Source organism: Felis catus, chromosome B1 (genome assembly GCF_018350175.1).
Source record: "Felis catus isolate Fca126 chromosome B1, F.catus_Fca126_mat1.0, whole genome shotgun sequence".
In the NCBI taxonomy this organism is placed as follows: Eukaryota; Metazoa; Chordata; class Mammalia; order Carnivora; family Felidae; genus Felis; species Felis catus.
In genome coordinates, this window is record NC_058371.1 from 155,388,934 (window position 1) to 155,408,081 (window position 19,148).

General features: G+C 33.7%; 1 protein-coding gene and 1 long non-coding RNA gene across 30 annotated transcripts in view; one reads left to right on the forward strand and one right to left on the reverse strand.

The window, feature by feature from the left end:
- Positions 1-19,148, reverse strand: part of ADGRL3 (adhesion G protein-coupled receptor L3) — an 823,449-nt gene that overhangs the window by 663,794 nt on the left and 140,507 nt on the right. The gene's annotated exons all lie outside the window — the stretch shown is intronic.
- Positions 18,411-19,148, forward strand: part of LOC111560185 — a 33,263-nt gene continuing 32,525 nt past the window's right edge. Inside the window, exon 1 of the long non-coding RNA XR_002741871.2 lies at positions 18,411-18,481. This is a non-coding gene — a long non-coding RNA (uncharacterized LOC111560185). The remainder of the gene's footprint in view (positions 18,482-19,148) is intronic.

A 19,148-nucleotide genomic window follows, 5' to 3' on the forward strand; every position in this document is an offset into this window, starting at 1 on the left:
TTTTTCTTGGGGCACTTGGGTGGCTCAAATCAGTTGAGCATCAAACTTTGGCTCAGGTAATGATCTCACAGTTCGTAGGTTTGAGCCCCATGTCAGGCTCTCTGCTGACCGCTTGCTCAGAGCCTGGAGCCTGCTTCAGATTCTGTGTCTCTTTCTCTCTCTGCCCCTCCCCTGCTCACTCTTTGTCTCACTCTGTTTCTCAAAAATAAATACATGTAAAAAATTTTTTTTAATATTTTTCTTAGTCCAAACTATTTTAATGATAATATACAAACTGAAATACATATCGATCTTTAAAAAAATCAATTTAATTTAGGACATTTATACTGTAAAATCAGAAAATGTAATCACTTGATAAAGAAGGCTATGAACCATTACTTGTCCCACATTAACATGATAAAATAAGCTTGAAAATTTGCTAATGCCAGTGGATAATGGGCTGAATTTGTAATGACAGGATTTAAAATTAATGTCACTTAATTGACTAATTCAATCATCTTTGCACATATAATATGACCAACATTTTACTGAAAAAAAAAATACAAAGCAGTATATTGTGTCAGTAAATTGTATCACCAAGCTGTCAAATACCAAGGTAAGTCGAAATAAAGCCTCAAAATGTTCACTGAGGTAAAAACACCTGATGTTTCACCTGGTTGTGTGAAACAGAAAACAAACAAACAAACAAAAAAAACCTTTTTCAGGACAGGATTTCACAGACATGATATTTTAATTGATTATTTTTTTGCACGAGTCTTTTTCCTGCTGATGGTAAATAATAAAACGGATTTGCAAGAAGTTTTCTTTATGGAGAGAAACTGCAAGGAAAATTTTAATGTTTGTTTTTCATTTAAAATGAGACCAAGCAAAGAAAATTAAGAAGCAAAAACTGAAGAAGCTATTTAATATAATGACCTTGTTGAATATCCCATGGAATGAATTGTGTTTGCTTCACTAGAGTATTACAAAATGCTTACAAAAATGAAATAAAAACTATGATTAGTATTATGGAAATGAAAAAAGCTATTGTAGATGGCCATTAGTTACATAACTATTTTTTCCTCTTTAAGGAAAAAATAATATTGGATTCTTCCTCTTAATATGTGGAATCATTTTTACTGCATTAACAGAAACAATGTTCCATTTCACTAATGAACTACCAGAAGACAGTGCATTTGAAGTAGCCTAAGTGTTCTGAAAAGAATTTTATGTAACATATTTCTTAAGGCTTAAATGCACTCTCTTCCAATATCATTGTTTTGGAATGCAGAAATCTATAATCACACAACTAGACAACAATAAGAATACATACTAGAGGAAAGTAATTTGATCAGGGGCAAAAGCTTTTATGTTCTTACAATTTTAGAAAAAAGAAAAGGAATTTACTACGAATAAAAGAAAATTATGGTCAGATTCATATAATCTCCTCTCTCCATTGGTCATAAGTATCACATTCTATAAATAATGTTCTAGTGTTACGTTTTCCTACAGAAATAGCACCCACATATATACTTGTGTGGATCGAATAATTAATAAATTATTAGATTGTTATTATTACTGAATCTTTAATAAAAGAAACCAAATTGACAAAAATGTAATTATTATTACTAAATCTTAAATTAATAAAAGGAACCAAATTAACTAATAGATTCAGGATTTTACTTCAAAACTTGAATATTACCATGAACATTATATCTGCACCCAAAAGACTATACTCAAAATAATTTATTCTCCCTACATTTAATCATCATTTATTGAAAACCTGCCACTTCTTGTCTTCTCTGCCAGATACACAACTCCCATAAGAAGGCTCGCATAGCCCACCTATACATAAATATCTTGAGGAGATAGTGGGGTCAATGGTCTGCTGGGACAGCCAAGGCAGGCTTTGTCTAAACAGACATGGCCACAAAGGGCTCTGTTACACACCCTCTACAAATTAAAAATACCCAATTTTCACATCACCAATTTTAGAAAGATGGGTAAAATGGACGTTTTCATATTTTGATACATACCTTCACCTGAGAACTACAAAATGCTCTTAAACCAAATACAGTATCTGCTTATAATAACAGGAACCAGCTCAATTTCTGTGGCATGGATCTTGCATTATCATCATTTAAGGACTGAGAAACTATTTAAAAAGATAGTCTATGGGCACAAATACATATTTGGAGAGTGAAATACATGTTTCAGAGGAAGACTTCTTAGAAGAGGCTTAAAGTAAAATTAACACAATACTAACAATCTAATAATATAATGCACACAGTTGTGGCATCTGTTTACAGCTGATGAAAGTATTTTATTTTACTTGACACATTTTTGAGCAATAAACAGATTTCATTTTGCCAAATTTTAAGATCAGAATGTCAAACCTTAGTTGCATCTCAGCTAATATCACCCATCAGGCAATAAAAGAATTCGCTTTAGAAAAGAAGTCACTATTTTCACTATGAAAAAGATTCCTATTTTCATAAAATAAATCTAGTCTTTATATTTCTACTTTTATGTAAAAGGGCCAAGGACAAATTATTCTGGTCCACTGACCTTAAATATTCCGATCAATTCAGACTGAGACTGAAGGAAAAGTTGAAACCAGAGACTGACCTACTCCAGCAAATATAAACTGAAAGGAGAAAAAAGGCCATAAAACTATACCACTCTTCAAACCAAGGCAGAACAGAGAACTCAAGGTGAACACTAGAAGCTTTTTAAAGAGTCTTAGCAAGGTCATGCTGATAAATTGAAATGAATAAGACTTGGAAGTACCAATAAATCATGCTAATTTCTTCAGAACCCACTGTCCTGGCCTCTCTGAACCCAGAGGTAATGGGCAGATTATTCACATTCCTGATTAATAATTTTAAAAATTTTATATATGTTACAATAGCTTATTGAGTCAGAGTTCAAAGTCTGTATTCTATTTGGGTCACTACAACATCAAAAAAAAAAAAAAAGTCTTATCTCCGCGTAATAGAGGGCTTCATACGAAGTATATAATATATGCCATTGTGCCCCATTTCCCGAATAAACAACCTCAACCATTAAAAATTCTTCTCAAATAAACCCTTCCTTTATTCCTATAATTGTTTATAGTGCTCTTAACATAATTTTTCCTTAAACAATTGTGTTCCTGTAAGTCCATTTTATATTGTAATGTAATTAACTTAGAACTTCCAGGTATTTAGAATAAACTATTTGACAGGAGCAGCATAGTTTAGTGGTTAAAAACATCAGCAGTGCAGCTAGACTGCCAAGGATTCCATCCCTGATCCTCCACTGGTTTTGAGACCTAAGGCAAGCCACTTAACTTCTCTGCACCTCAGTTTGCTCCCCCATGTAAAGGGAATGAATCATTACCTGCATCATAGGGTGGCTGTGAAGATTAAGAGGTAACAAAGTCAATCACTTAGAGTACACAAGGCACACAGTAAAAACAAATAAATACTTGGTATTACAATTAGTTATATACTACACGTTTCTGAGAGAAAAGAAGAGAAATACAAATGCAAAGTATGGCTGGGTAAGTGTTCTACCATGAAAATGAAAATGAGACTATTAAATCCACTTGTGGTATTGGAAAAGTGGCAAACAATACTAGTTAACTTTATTGCTTTAAAAGAATTAATTCCAACAAGAAAAGTAAATAGAAAAATGCAAAGCATGCAAACCATCAGCTACACATAAAAACTGCTAAAAAACCTTCACTCTGTCATCTCTTTTGGAGGGTGAGTGGAAGCTAAAGTATTTTGAAGTCATTACACTTAGAATGACCTTTAACTCATATATAATTTGGTACTTATATCTAAAAATATTTTCTATTTAGCCATTATTCTATTTTTACACCTGATTTAATAACTAGTTAATGTCACCCACTATCCAGTTTGTTGTTTTATTGTTCATTTTTTTCAAAAAGGATCCAGTAAAAGTTTAGATCCAGTATTTAAATGTTTTTTAAAGCTTATTTTTATTTATTTTGAGAGAGAGAGAGAGATAGAGAGCCAGTGGGGGAGGGCAGAGAGACAGAATCCAAAGCAGGCTCCAATATATCAGTGCAGAGCCTGGGTAGAGCCCAATGTGGGGCTGGAACTCACAAAACATGACATCATGACCTGAATGTAAATCAAGAGTCAGATGTTTAACCAACTGAACCACCCAAGTGCTCCTTACATATGGTTACTAATGGTCTCTTAACCTAGAAAGACTCCCTCCAATAGTGGAATTTTCTTTTTTTGAGTATAGTTGACACAAATGTTATATTAATTTCAGGTATGCAATATAGTGATTCAACATCTCTATATATTATGCTATGCTAACAATGTGGAATATTTTTCAGTTGCACCTTTCCAATGTTAATCTCAGTTAGCTTATTTTTTGTTCAGGTATAATTGACATAAAATATTATATTAGTTTCAGGTATAGAACATGGTGATTGGATATTTGCATATATTGCAAAATAATTACAATGAATCTAGTTAACAATCATCACTATATAGTTCAAATTTTTTCTTTCCTGATGAGAACTTTTAAGATTGACTCTTAACAATGTTTAATATGTAATACAATATTATTAACTATAGTCACTATGCTGTACATTCCCTCCTTGACTTACTTATAACTGGAAATTTCTACCCTTTGTCTCGCTTCACCAATTTCTTCTTCCCATCCTGTGCCTTTGACAACCACAAGTCTATTCTCTGTATCTATGAACTTGCTTTTTCTTTACTTTTTTTTAATGGTACAGATAAATAAGATCATACGGTATTTGTCCTTCTCCGACTTATTTCACTTAGCATAATGTCCTCAAGGTCCACCCATGTTATCACAAATGGCAAGATTTCCTTTTAATGGCTAATATTCCTGTGTGTGTGTGTGTGTGTGTGTGTGTGTGTGTGTGTGTTTGCATCTGCATGCGTGCGCCACATTTCTTTTATATATCCATTGATGGACGCTTTAGATTGTTTCCTTTCGTAGCTATTATAAATAATGCTTTATATCCCTATGTGATAAACATAGGGATGCATATATCTTTTTGAGTTACTGTTTTCATTTTTTTTGGATAAATACTCAGAACTGGAATTGCTGGATCATATACTAGTTCTATTTTTAATTTTTTGAGGATTCTCCATACTGTTTTCCATACTGGCTGCACCAATATACATATCTAACAACACCACACAAGGGCTCCCTTTTCTGCACATCCTCACCAACATTTGTTATTTCTTGTCTTTTTTTATAATAGCCAATCTAAAAAGTGTGAGGTGATATCTCACTGTGGTTTATATTTCCAGAAATGGATTGTTTAGTACAGAGTGAAGAAAAGATGATAAAGTTGCTTTCTCCAAGGTTAGGGTGACTTATCTATTACTTTTATATGATACAACCACAAGACATTTAGGAAACCTTAGCCTTTTAGTCAACCCTATCAACAAATATTCATTGAGTACATACTTTCATCACAAACAGTAGGCTATACCAGAAGCATGTGCCCTTTCCTTTCTTATAAAGGAATTCTCAAACATTGTTAATCAATTAATTAATCTTCTCTCCAGTTTATTTTAGTATTCTTCTCAACTTTGAAAGGTCTTTATGTTGGGAAATATAGCAGGAGCAGAAGGGACATTGAGAGGAGAGGAGCCTTTGTAATCTACTTTCTCAAATCATCACTATGTTGGCCATATCATCACCACCTCCTATCTTTTACTCTCTTGGCTTTCTATTCCTCAACTAGTTTATCAATATACCACCGCCATGGCAACTGATGAGCATTTTTGATTTACACATTTTGTTCAGACCTCTTTGTTGATGTAATTATAAATACTTTTCCATTTTTTCCCCAAAGTTTTTCATTTCTTTCAATACAACTACAACATCTCAAATCAGTATCGCAAAACAAAATTTGACATTTCTATCTCTAACTTAAATTTTGTAACTCTCACTAATTATATCCAATAATGATGCCTATCAAATTCCTCCTTTGCCCATTATCTTCCTACAAATATAACATCACAATCTACATATAAACATTAAGATGGCATATGGGAACACAAAACACGCTGCTTCCCTTTTGCCTCAAAGTTATGACTAATTGAGAAAATTATATAGAATTTATTAGAAAATGCATAGGCAAATAATGTACACATTTATATGAAAATGGTTTGAAAGATAAGGCTACCTATTTAGATAAAAGCTACCTCCTTGGGATAAAACCAAGAATATACATATTTTATCCATATGCACACAAATATCTAAATAACTAAATAGGCTAAATAGGCTTTTCACCAGGTTTTCCATGGAAACAATCCATAAAATAAACTTAAAATGCATTTTAAATAGAAACTATGTAAAATGGCAGAGTTTGATATGTTTATATATGTGTGTATATAACTATAAACATATATAGGTATATATGCACACACATAAAATATATATACACACAGACTTACTTACTTCCTTATTCAAAACAGCACAGATCTTAATGATAAGTTACACCACCTGGACCACTTTGTCTGCCCAGAACAGCAGCAACTTCTCCTTCTGGGAAGTGTGAGGGGCCTGTCTCCCTAAGCCATAGCAGCTAAACCTAGAAGATTCCTCTATTGGGATTTTTCACCTGGGGGGTCAAATGAATGAAGAGACTCAGTTTCTTTCCTTTCATGTTCAGCTGTAAGTCTGAGAACTGGCAAGCACAGAAAATTTTCAATTCATAACCTATCACTCAAATCATTAGGTGCCCCAATGTATGAAAGTAGTAATTAGGAATAACCGAAAGACCACTGCATCACTACCCTTAATTTTACACTTTTGACAAGACAGTTATTATAAAGATCCAGATTTGCCTACGAAGAAAGAAAATCCTCCATCACAGTATTTTGGAAGAAGCATACCTTTTCATAAAAATTATACTCTCTACTACATAATTACTTTTCAGTATTGAATGCAAAATCCTAAAAGCACTGACAGGTATATTTTCTTAACTGAAACTATTACATATGGGTTCATGCTCCATGGATGTCGGGACCTCAAATAATTTTCTCTAATTGATTATCAGCATTGTATTTGAACTTGTTTCCCTGCTTCCAACCTGAACCCGTTCTGAAACCGTCTCTACAATACCCGGTCCATACGCATTAAGCACTCAACATGTATCTGTCAAACTAATAAATTTCTAAAATAACTAAATATATTTTAACTTATTGACAACTTTAGAAAGTGACCTGGTCCTGAGTGATTACTAAATACATATTTGTAGAATAAATGTTAAGAAGTAGTGAATGTTTATGCTTTTGATGGCTAACTCAAAAATAAGCAGGAGCAAGGTATAGTGTGAAAATACCATCTATGAAACATTGATTCATTCATTTACTGATTCATTTAACATTGACTATAAATAAGGCACAATTTTATGAGCCATGGATAGATATCACAAAGAAAAAAGCCTCACAGACCCCACAGTTTAATGGAAAATAATGATATCTAACATTTTTTTGAGTGCTTACTTTATATAATAAAGGCACTAGTACTTGGCAAGCATCATTTCCTTCAATCTTCACTGCAACCTATAAATCAAGTACTAATATTATTTAACAGACGTCAAAAGAGGTAAGCAGTTATAGCCTTTTGTGTGATCCAGCAAGGAGTCTGGACTTGATTAAAGTTGATAATGGGACACTGTGTTTTATAATATGGTGAACCTTATAAAGAGAAAAAAATAGAGAACTGTGGTTTGTCATTTTAGGAAGAAGAGATTTGTGGTTAAAATAACCTGGATTATTGCTGTGGTATAATTTCTATAATTACTGAAAGAAAAACAGTAATACTTAATTACCTTTAAAAGTAAAATTATATCATAAATCGTTCTCAGTAGAATGGAGACATTTTAAAATTGCTATTGTTTTCTGTTATTCAGAGAACATTTATTAAATGTCAAAAATTGTGGGGGTGCCTCAGTGGCTCAGTTGGTTGAGCGACCGACTTCAGCTCAGGTCATGATCTCCCGGTCCCCAGCTTTGAGCCCCAAGTTGGGCTCTGTGCTGACAGCTCAGAGCCTGGAGCCTGCTTCAGATGCTGTGTCTCCCTCTCTCTCTCTGCCCCTCCCCCGCTCATGCTTTGTCTCCCTCTCTCTCTCTCAAAACTAAATAAACATTAAAAAAATTCTTAATATTAAAAATTGTGAAGGAGGGGCACCTGGGTGGCTCATTCAGTTAAACGGTCAACTCATGATTTCAGTTCAGATCGTGATCTCACAGTCCTGAGATAGAGTCCACATTGGGCTCACGCTGAGTATGGAGCCTGCTTGGGATTCTCTCTTGCTCTCTCTGCCCCTTCCGTGTGTGCTCTCTCTCTCTCTCTCTCTCTCAAAAACAAAACAAAACAAAACAAAACAAAACAAAACAAAACAAAACAAAACAAACAAAAAAAATGTGGAGGAAAAGAATCCTCATATGGATGGAACATATTTTTAAATAGCAAAATAAAAGCCTGTTTATTATCAAGTTTTACTATTTCATAAGATTCAAAATGTTTGGTTACATTTAAAAACTGCATTGCTTTTTTATACATGATAACTAGGAATATCATAAAAATCGTATTTACTTATCATTCAACCATAATCAATTCTAATAGAAATAAGATAAATATGTTAAGGCAGCTAAATCTATATATCTTAAATAACCGTATTCCCAACCTCTTCAACTTCAGTTCAAAATTCCCTTTTGAAATTATATTAAAAACGTTTAAAATAATAGTTTTTTACTTTTTAAGTCTAGATTTTTTTTACTTTCAGTTGTATTATTACTTTGCCATTATGCCAGATTTCTACATTCCTTAAGACAAATTTAGCTAACTGGTGCAGTGGGAGACAAAGGAATAATTGATTTAAAAAATTAACCACTGAATATTAAAAGGCAGATTTATCAGGTTGCCAGGTCTTCCAGTTTATGAAACAATGTCCAATAAAATGGCAGTCATGATTTACTAAGGTTTTAAAATTCATTATTATATCTACCATATTTTACACTTTTGACTAGTCCTTTTCTCACATTTAAGCTTTCTGTATCATAGAAATTTATTTTTGCTCATTAAATAACCTTAATTCTGTCTTGTAAAAGTTTAATTGGAGAATTATGTGTCCACGTTCCAGAGAATATAAGTTTTGTTAATGTATTTTAAGAATATACATTTATTCTGGTAGTACTACCAGGATACTCGTTTGAATATGCCATGTTTTTTCTCCCCACAGCTCTGCTTTATAATAATAAAGAATATTTATTACACGATCTCACTGAAGTACCCAGGGAAGAATAATTACAGAATGTTAAAAAGAGAAAGCTGTGGCTTTTTTGAATAAAAAAGAAAAAGATTAGTATCTTGATACACGTTCAAAAATTACCCTCCTGGCAATTTCAAACACTATAACATAAATAAATGCAAAATGAAGAGCCAGATGCATTGGAAAATAACCATATTATGATCATCTTGATTAAAAAATTCCTATGTGAATATGAAAATAAAGAGTGTCTTATCTCTGAATTTTCAAGTTTGATTTGCTTTACCTTCTTTTTGGTAATCATTATTTTCTATTTTTTCAAAAATATTTGCTTTTTTTTACATATTGAGAAAAAGTACAAAAATATCTAAGAGTATTCTCTGCTGGTTTTAGATGATGGGGAAACATTAAAAAGTCAGCTTGTCTGTCTTTAAGAAATGATGGACAAGAAATAATCCATTGAGGTAGAAATAAAAATTACAATCTGAATATAGCTTCTTTTGATCACTACAGAATAAAGATATAAATTTTCTAATAGTACTTTTAACTAGTACCTCAAGCTGACTTTTTTCACCATGGTAAGATAAATGCAATTTCTCCATATAGAAGATACACAAAGTCAAGATTCATTTTAAAAGATAGCATTGATCAACAGGCCAATTCCTTGTCTTATGATTCTGGTTTTTGAGCACAATACAAAATTTCAATATTTTTTTCTCACAGAATATGCAACATCTTTGAGTATCTAACTTAACAAATTGCCAATGTCTGTCATAGGTCCTTTCATTTGACTGGAGTCGTTACTTTCACTAGGATTTTAAATATGAATCACGGGGGGCGCCTGGGTGGCTCAGTCGGTTAAGCGTCCGACTTTGGCTCAGGTCATGATCTCACGGTCCGTGAGTTCGAGCCCTGCGTTGGGCTCTGTGCTGACAGCTCGGAGCCTGGAGCCTGTTTCAGATGCTGTGTCTCCCTCTCTCTCTGACCCTCCCCTGCTCATGCTCTGTCTCTCTCTGTCTCAAAAATAAATAAACGTTAAAAAAAATTTAAAAAAAAAATAAAAATAAATAAATAAATAAATAAATATGAATCACGGGGTTTAAACACAGGCATAATTTGCACTAGCTTTATTTCTAGTGAAGTCAGGCATCATACCGAAGGACTTATAGTTCAAAACACCATTCTGAGTAGTTGTGAGTTATATACTGAAAACCAAAACAGTGTATTAATAACACACTGGGCTCTACTGTTTGGTAATGCATTAAGCAATATCTGTTGGACTGAAAGAGCTAATGCACCTTCCTCTAGCTGTAGGAAGTGACTTAGTCACGGGGCAGGGGGCGGGGAGGGGGTAATATAATTTAATATACCTTCCCACCTGGTAGCAGGAAATGAAAAAAAAAAAGACCTATCTCTCCTTTTTTTTCTCTTACAAAGCTGGAAGTTTTCACTTTGATGTAATGAAAAGCATATAAAAAATTTAAAAACAATTCTCATTACTAATCTAGGGAGGTCTCACATATCAATGGAAAAGCTTAAAGTTTCTTGTACATTCACATATGTAATTTTGGGTGCTCTGAAAGTTGCATTAACTCTCACAAACATCCTGGACAAGTTACAGGACACTGAATAGTAAAGCACGGATCATGGCATCTAAGGACATCTATACAAAGTTGTCATGCCCCCAAATATTTATACTCTTTCTCAGGCTAAACAGTTTTTCTACATTTCTTTATATAATATGATCTGGAACTTCTTCACCATCATAATTTTTCATAATTAGGACCTCTAAGAATGGCTGTCATTCTTAAGTTTCTTTCTGTTCAATACCAAGCATAACTGCTTTATTCTGGATAAGATTAATTTTCATTAATGACACCACCACAATGTCAAACCGTGGTAAGGTAACTGAAACCTAAAACTTCCAAAGTGATGTCCACGGTTGAAATAACTTTGGTTCTTTTCTTACGCAAACCTGCCACTTTTGACGGATCAAATGCATAGGAAATGCAATATACTATTGAACTTCACTCATTTGTATCTATCTGTTTCAGCTGGTACTATAAATTCCTTGCAGGTACAGGAGCACCCGAGCAACATATACAGTAAGCCCTCGATCAGAACTGCCAAATGAATTAAACCCTCTCAGTCTTATCTACATGAGTAGCTCCAAACCCACTTCATGTCAATATAGTAATTCCTCAGATGATTTCTTGACTCATAGAAATCAGATGCCATGAACCTCTTCAACTCATGCAAATTTTATGGCCTGAAGAGAACAATGTTGGAATTTATTCTGAAATGTATGATTTTGCTACCAAGTAAGTGTCCTCTGCAAATAAGGAGAAATTACATTTGATGGCATTCTTCAACTCATTAATAAAATGTTGAGCATTTTATAGGAGGACAAAAGAGACACAAAAGTGTAGTATGCCACAGAAAACTTCCTGTCAGAAAGTATCAATAAGGACGATCCTCTAGGTAGATTTCTTGAATCTGTTAATAATAACTGCCCTTGTACTTAGACCAGAGTTTTTATTCCTGGCCATGCAATAAACAGAGATTTCCCAGTGTTATCACATGGGCTTTTTGTTTGACTTAGAAATGTTTCCTATAAAACAAAAATCAATAAATTAAATGAGAACTCAATCAACATCACAGCCGATAAAACAATTAATTTTTAGAAATAACAAAATATGTAATTATTTAATCATAACAGTTATCAAAATTAAACATAATTTAATTGCTTATTCAGAGTCATTAATTATGTAGAGTTGAAAAATTACACTATTGAAGCAATCATTTAATCATTAGAGCTAGAAAAATGTCTAAGTACTAATTCATTATTTCTGCTATGCTCTTGGGAAATTATATCCCATATTTATAATAAAACTAACATAATTATTTAAAAATGCATAACTAATAACATTGGTGTAAATCTTTAATATGCTAAATCAATATATGAAAAAAGGTCAAATTTAGAAATATTTTCTCAAAAGATAAATTTAAGACAATGAAATGAGCAAACAAAAAAGGGATGTATACAATTTATATAGTTCTCACTCACATGTACTACTACACTTAGTTAACTTAATTAAAAGCTAAATCTCTTTATTACTTAATGACTAAATAAGGTTCAACAATTATTCTCACGAATTTCATGTTGCTTTAACTTGTAAAAGAAACTTTTAAAAAAATGCTTTATAGCTCTGACTTTTATGATGCCAGGAAATACCTAAATTTGAAAACTCTCTTCAAGGGAACAGTAGACAGAAGCAGGACTTTTGGCTGACCTTTTAGGGGACATTATTCAAGGATTCATATGCTGCAGAATTACAATTAGTCTCTGACAGTGACTTTTGTTAATCAAGTTTGCATTTCCTTTGAACTTTACAATCCTGTACATCCGTGCATCTGTTTAACTTGTACTTACTCAAGCAACCTATCAGAATCACTAGATTATGCAAAGCAACTATTGGCAATTCTTATATATACATGCATTTCAAAAAAAAATGCATCTTTTTCATTTAAGTGACTTTGAAGGAAGGTCTTAAAGAAACCTTCATTTTCCCTGAGTGATGACTGTGGAATAAGGGATTACTTGCCATGCTGTAGTTAATAAATCATAGGAATTGTTTCTCTCTCTCTCTCTCTCTCTCTCTCTCTCTCTCTCTCTCTCTCTGATATACCATATAAAATACTGCTGATCTCTAAAAAAGTCTTCTTAAAGAAGGACCACTGTCAATGCACTATTTTATTTGTGGGTGATACATAGCATAAATCCATCTCACTGAATTATGGAGATACTGAAGTGCATCTATCCTAGACATTCTTGGTGACTGAACAAGCATATAAAGTAAATTAAAGAATCATGAAATTAAAGATCAAAAATAAATAATGCCAAAGATAATCTGGACCAGCATCTTCCAAAGTGTGTTTAACTGAAGTCAAGTTCTGCAGATATGAATTAAGTGTATGAGGCTCCATAGTCAAATAGGTTGAGAAATGCTAGGATAAACAATGTTAAATTGTTTTTTCTCCCTATAGGAATTCTCAGACTTTAAGATGTTATTATGCACTGTAAATTTGTAAGAGGAAATAATATGCTGTGTTTGCCAAATTCATTTGACTGTGAGATTCCTTTTTTATGTAACATCTGGGTCTAGCATCTATTATATTTTAGAAAATGATGATCTAGTCCAAACATCACAATTTATATAGCCTAGATTAGTGAAGTAACTTGCCAAGGTTATAATACTAGTCAGCAAGAGAGCAAAGACCTGGCCAGGGTCCTCCCAACATATCACTTATGACACATAGTAGGACATCTTGCCAGGCTGGTATGATAGAGGGAGAAGGAGCAAGGCTTTTGAGTGTAGTTGCAAGACTATTAGCAAAATGACGATATGGGATCTAACATAGATAAGGAAAAAAATATCAATGCATTAAACATATTGATGCTATGAGGGGAGGGGAGGGGAGGGGAGGGGAGTAGAGAGGAGGGGTGAAGGGAAGGGGAGGAGAGGAAAGGAGACTAGTCAGAAAGGTTAGGTCTAATTTTGGGGGTTATGAAAGTTGAAATAAATATATGGTGATGATAAGATATAGGATAATCACAGCAGAGGGGTAAAGTAACAAGAAATGGTTAAGCCTCAAAACTGAGAGGTATTAAGGGGCACCTGGGTAGCTCAGTCGGTTAAGCACTGGACTCTTGATTTCGGCTCAGGTCATGATCTAATGGTTCCTTGGATTGATCAGGCTCTGCACTGACAGCATGGAGCCTGCTTGGGATTCTCTTTGTCCCTCTCTCTCTGCCCCTTCCCTGCTCACACACGATCTCTCTCACTCTCTCTCTCAAAATAAACAAACATTTAAAGAAATAATTGAGACATGTTAAAATCACAGCTGTTTGAAGTTACTGAAAACAAGGTTAAGGACTTGATGAGACTGACCCTTGAAGATTTCCTGAATGAAAAAAATGACTAGATTCATCATTTCAGCAATTAGGAAGAAGGTGATAAAGCCCAGAGACAAGAATCTCAAAATAATATGGCTTATCACAAAAAGAAGAGAAATATGAAGGAGAAAATGGCCACCAAGGAGACGGTGATACCTTTTTTCCCCACCCTGAGCTATGTGGGGTATGTCAGGTATGGATGCCCAAGACATTCTCCTCCGGGATCACTCAGAAACATACAAATTAGAAAGGAAACTTTACATATACATGACATTTCTCTAGAGATAGAGTGTAAGTTTTCATTATCACTATTAAATATTTATATAATTCAATAGTTTATCATTGTTTATCCCGATATTGCAAGGGAAGCTACACAATAAGTAAATAGTCATGAATTAATAATTTTGGTCAACTGACAGGCTCCAGAGGTTTGGCCCAAATTTTAACTTTAAGCCAAATCTATAAAGTGCCTATAACAAATAAGAAATAATACCCTGGGACTCCAAGAAGTGAAATGGATTGTATCCCTTCAAGCATCATAAAAACCCTTTACCAGCAGCGTGGGAATGCTGTAATAGGCATATTTAATCCTACAGTAGGGAATGCAATTGGTACAATCTATGTGGGAAATAATTTGGCAAAGAGCATCAATCTATTATAATATGACTACTATTTAACCCAATATTTATATAACTTCTATGACTTAAGAGACTAATTAATACAGAGAAAACTTTATGTGAAAGATACTTACCTTATTATTCAAGATTGCTAAAAATGGAGGCCTATTAGGTATCAAAATAAAGACATGAAGTATCATAGTAGTGCTATATGATAAATAGGATAATCAGCATATTGGTGTTTCAATGTTTCTAATGATGCAGGTATAAATGCCTACATTATAATGCCAAATAGGAAATTAAAAGATAAAATTGTGAGCTATCAACAGAGTAAAAATTATGCATAGGGAAATACAGATTGTAAGTAAACATATCACAATAAAAAAATGCTTGCCTCTAGATGGTAGGAATATAAACCCTTTTTTTTATTCTTTAACATTTCATAATTCTAAAACTTCCACAATGAATACTCATTATTTTATAATCAGAAATAAAAGTATTTGCCCTAAAATACCAAGATCCTAGTTTTAAAATAAGCATGTATAAGAAAGAGTGGTTTGCAATGTTTAGCAAAACACTATTTATTTCATAATTCCCCCTATAATTCCACTTTTACAATTATACTCTCCCAAAATAATCGCACCAAGACACCAATAGGTATGTCCATGATGTCTGCCGTATTTATATTCAAAGTAGGAAAAAACTTAAACCAACCCAGAACTCCAGCTATAAGGGACTGAATAACTAAATCGTGGATCTTGTTTATAAAATACTATAAAACTGATACACTACATACACTACATACACTACATACACTACATACACTACATGCATACTGATATACTACATACACTAGGTTTGTACATACATACAAACCTACATACACTAACAGGAATATTTCTAAGATAAGTTTTGAAATGACAAAAACATCTGAGGGAACATTCTGTATAACAACTGTGTTTTAATTCTTAAATGAATATTTTATGTGCTTTATATGTAGATGCCATATTTATGCACAGAAATATCTCATTTATAAATACACAATCCCATATAGGACACAGTACATACAGAGAAAAGTCTAGAAAAATACATAGAAAATCATTTACTTTACTTACGGGCAACAGGAGGGGCTGGAGTTTTATACTTTAACTTGATACACCTGTATGCTGTTTTCTAAGAATTCATAAATTCCTATAGTAATAATTATTCAAATAAAATTTACCCAAATAAAAATATGATATTCCCATGTTCACAAATATCTCCATGGATTAATAGTTTTGAAAATATGAAATATAGCTATTCCTCAAAATTACATTGATTTCCATAGGTTATAAACTTAATAAAATAGTTTTACATAAAACAAGAACAAAAGACCCACACCCCACTCATTATACCAAACAAGACAAAATATACATACATCTTAAAAATATCAATGTTATTTTGACAAAGTTACATCCCAGAGAGTACACTGAAAGCAAACTATTTTAAAGGAATTGTTATTAAATCCATTTCTGGCCTCAAAGTTACTATGGTTCCTCAAACTAATATAACTCCCAGCATTGTACACCCCACCCTACCCCCATGCACACAGACACAATTCAAAGGAGGAAAAAAAACCCTATAAAAAACAACAAACAAAGTCCTTTGGCCCCTGATGTATCATTATTTATTACCACTTCTGTTGCTAAATACTAGTGAAAAACAACTACATAAAAAAGTCTTTAAAGGAGAAAGTTCAGCATAATTCTCCAGACGAGTAGTAATATTCCAGACAGAGCAAGATAAATAAGGTAAGACAGATGAACTGGTATATACTGCATTTTGTCAAACTGGACAAAAGCAACATTGTTCAGTCACCACCGGTGACACCATATTAAAGTCTACAATACAAAGAGGTAGCCAAATGACACATTAACTCATTCTGCTTTTATTAAGCACTTAGTATGTGCCTGACCTTAAACTGGGGATTTGAAAAAAATAAAGCTATACAGAAAGAGACAGTATGGAAATAAATGCCCATCCCACTCTCCTTGCCCCCCAAAAGTGAGACAAAAACAATTAGAAGTTGTTAATTGCTATAACAAAGACAAGCACGGAAGATACGATGGGAATGAGGAAGGTGAGAAAAGATTTACCGAGAAGGTGATTTTTTGGACTGGACTTTCAAATGAGGATTAATAGAGCTAGTCGGGCTACCCTCTAGTGAACAGCAAGCAGTCAGATGTGAGTAGAGCAGAATTATTCCCTAGAGCAGAATGTCCAATTTAGTTTGAATCTGAGTGATGATGGCTCTGATGCATGTCCTGTCTAAAATACAAGCCTAATCACCACATCACAGTGTGAAAGTAAAGCACTTCATCTTCAGATGGAGAAGTTAAGGAAGTGCAGAACAGGCCGAGTTAGATACCCCACCCCATCTCACGCTCCTCTTTACATGGCAGCCACGGCCAGTTGAAAAAAATAAATCCCAAACAAGTATTCCAATAATGTTGTTTTTCAGTTATTTGAGCGAACTGACGGCTTCTATCTGCCTGAAGAGTTCCTGCCAGAGTACCTCCTCTGAGAATAAGCCAGCTGGCAGCAGACGGGTTCCAAAAAAACCTGAGCTTCACAAACCCAAGGACCTAGAAATCCGAGATTGTCCCCCTGGGCTCCATCATCATACAGAACCAATTCCAAACTATGGAACCATCTCTGCCAATTCATACTAATATACAGAGGACAAGACAATTTTAGTCATAAGACTATTTAAATATCTGTGTAGCTGTATGTTCTCACTAGAACAAATTCAAAAGAAAAAAATATTTTTTAAATGTAGTAGAAAAGAAAGTTCACATTCCCAGTAATATTTAAAATACATGAAAAACCTCTTATGTGGTGTAAATGATAATCAAATGGATGCTATTCAATAACAATGAATTCAACCTCTGTGAGTTGGGGCACCATAACTTAATCATCAAAAGTACAGTGAGGCTAGAAGGTATGTATTTTATATCTGAATCAAATAAAACAATCCAATACCAACTCATTCATTATTCTGTATACATTTTCCTCAGTTACTGAAATGAAAGATGGTGGCATGGGTGTTTACTTAAAAATCTCTCAGATCTCCTTTAGTATAAAAGAAACAGATCTAACTGCATTGTTGAGCTTAACAAACATCTAAGTTAAACAAAACTGTGCTGAGACTCACAATCAGCAAGTCTGTAGAGTGTCTAGGTTTTCTTGACACTCCTGATCACCTAAAGACTGATGGAAGGCTGAGTATTTATGACGCGCTGTACTAAGGGCTTGTGCACATGTTTTCACCAAGTCTCAAAATAAATATCTATGAGTTACAACTATTCTTATAATTGTTTAATAGGAAGTACTGAGAGATGAAGTGTCCTGAGCAAAGGCTAGAATGAAGCGTGAGTTTGGATCAATCACTGTTGGGAGTCAGTCTGACAGAAAAGCATTTAAATACTATATTGGTGGGCCTATGAAGAGAATGTTTAAATCTCCCTAATATTACCATCAGTGCTCAGTCATGAGAACAGTGCCAGAGATTAGGAATCTAATCACATCACAGTAGTGCCTGTGTGACCCATGGAATGATCATGAGTCAAGTTTGCTGGCATGGGGAAACAGTATTACTTGGTAAGATTTAATGTAAAATACACTTTCATAATACTGTTACATTCTTTTAGCTTACCTAAAATTCCTAAAACTAGAGTAAGGCATTTACATTCATGTAAAATGCCCATTATAGTTTATTACACTGACTTTCACTTAGTAGTTATTCAATTGTTTTTATGATGAATAGAAAATATATTGTGCTACCTGTACAATATTTAAAAATATATACAAAAGTTGTGTGTGTGTGTGTGTGTGTGTGTGTGTGTGTGTGTGTGTGTGTATACATACAGTGTTCTTCCGGTGATCAAATTTAGAGATACATAATTAAATCAGCCAAGCTGATGAACAGAGATGCATAGAGAATGATTTAGAACATTAGATACCACACATGACAATCTTTCTCAATGTCCTTCCTCTATGGTTTCTGAACTTCTTGTATGAAAACCAAACTGCCTACTTACATACAAATCTCTGTGCCACAACAGTACCTGATATATCCAGTCAATCTCTTCTCTGTTTCACACACACACACACACACACACACACACACACACACACACACACACAAATACCAGTGAATCAGAGGCACAATGATTTTGAGAATCACCTACAAACACAATGAACAGAAAGGCGTATTCTGCATTGCATGGAGGTCTTGAAGTACTACTCAGAAGATGAATTAAAACTC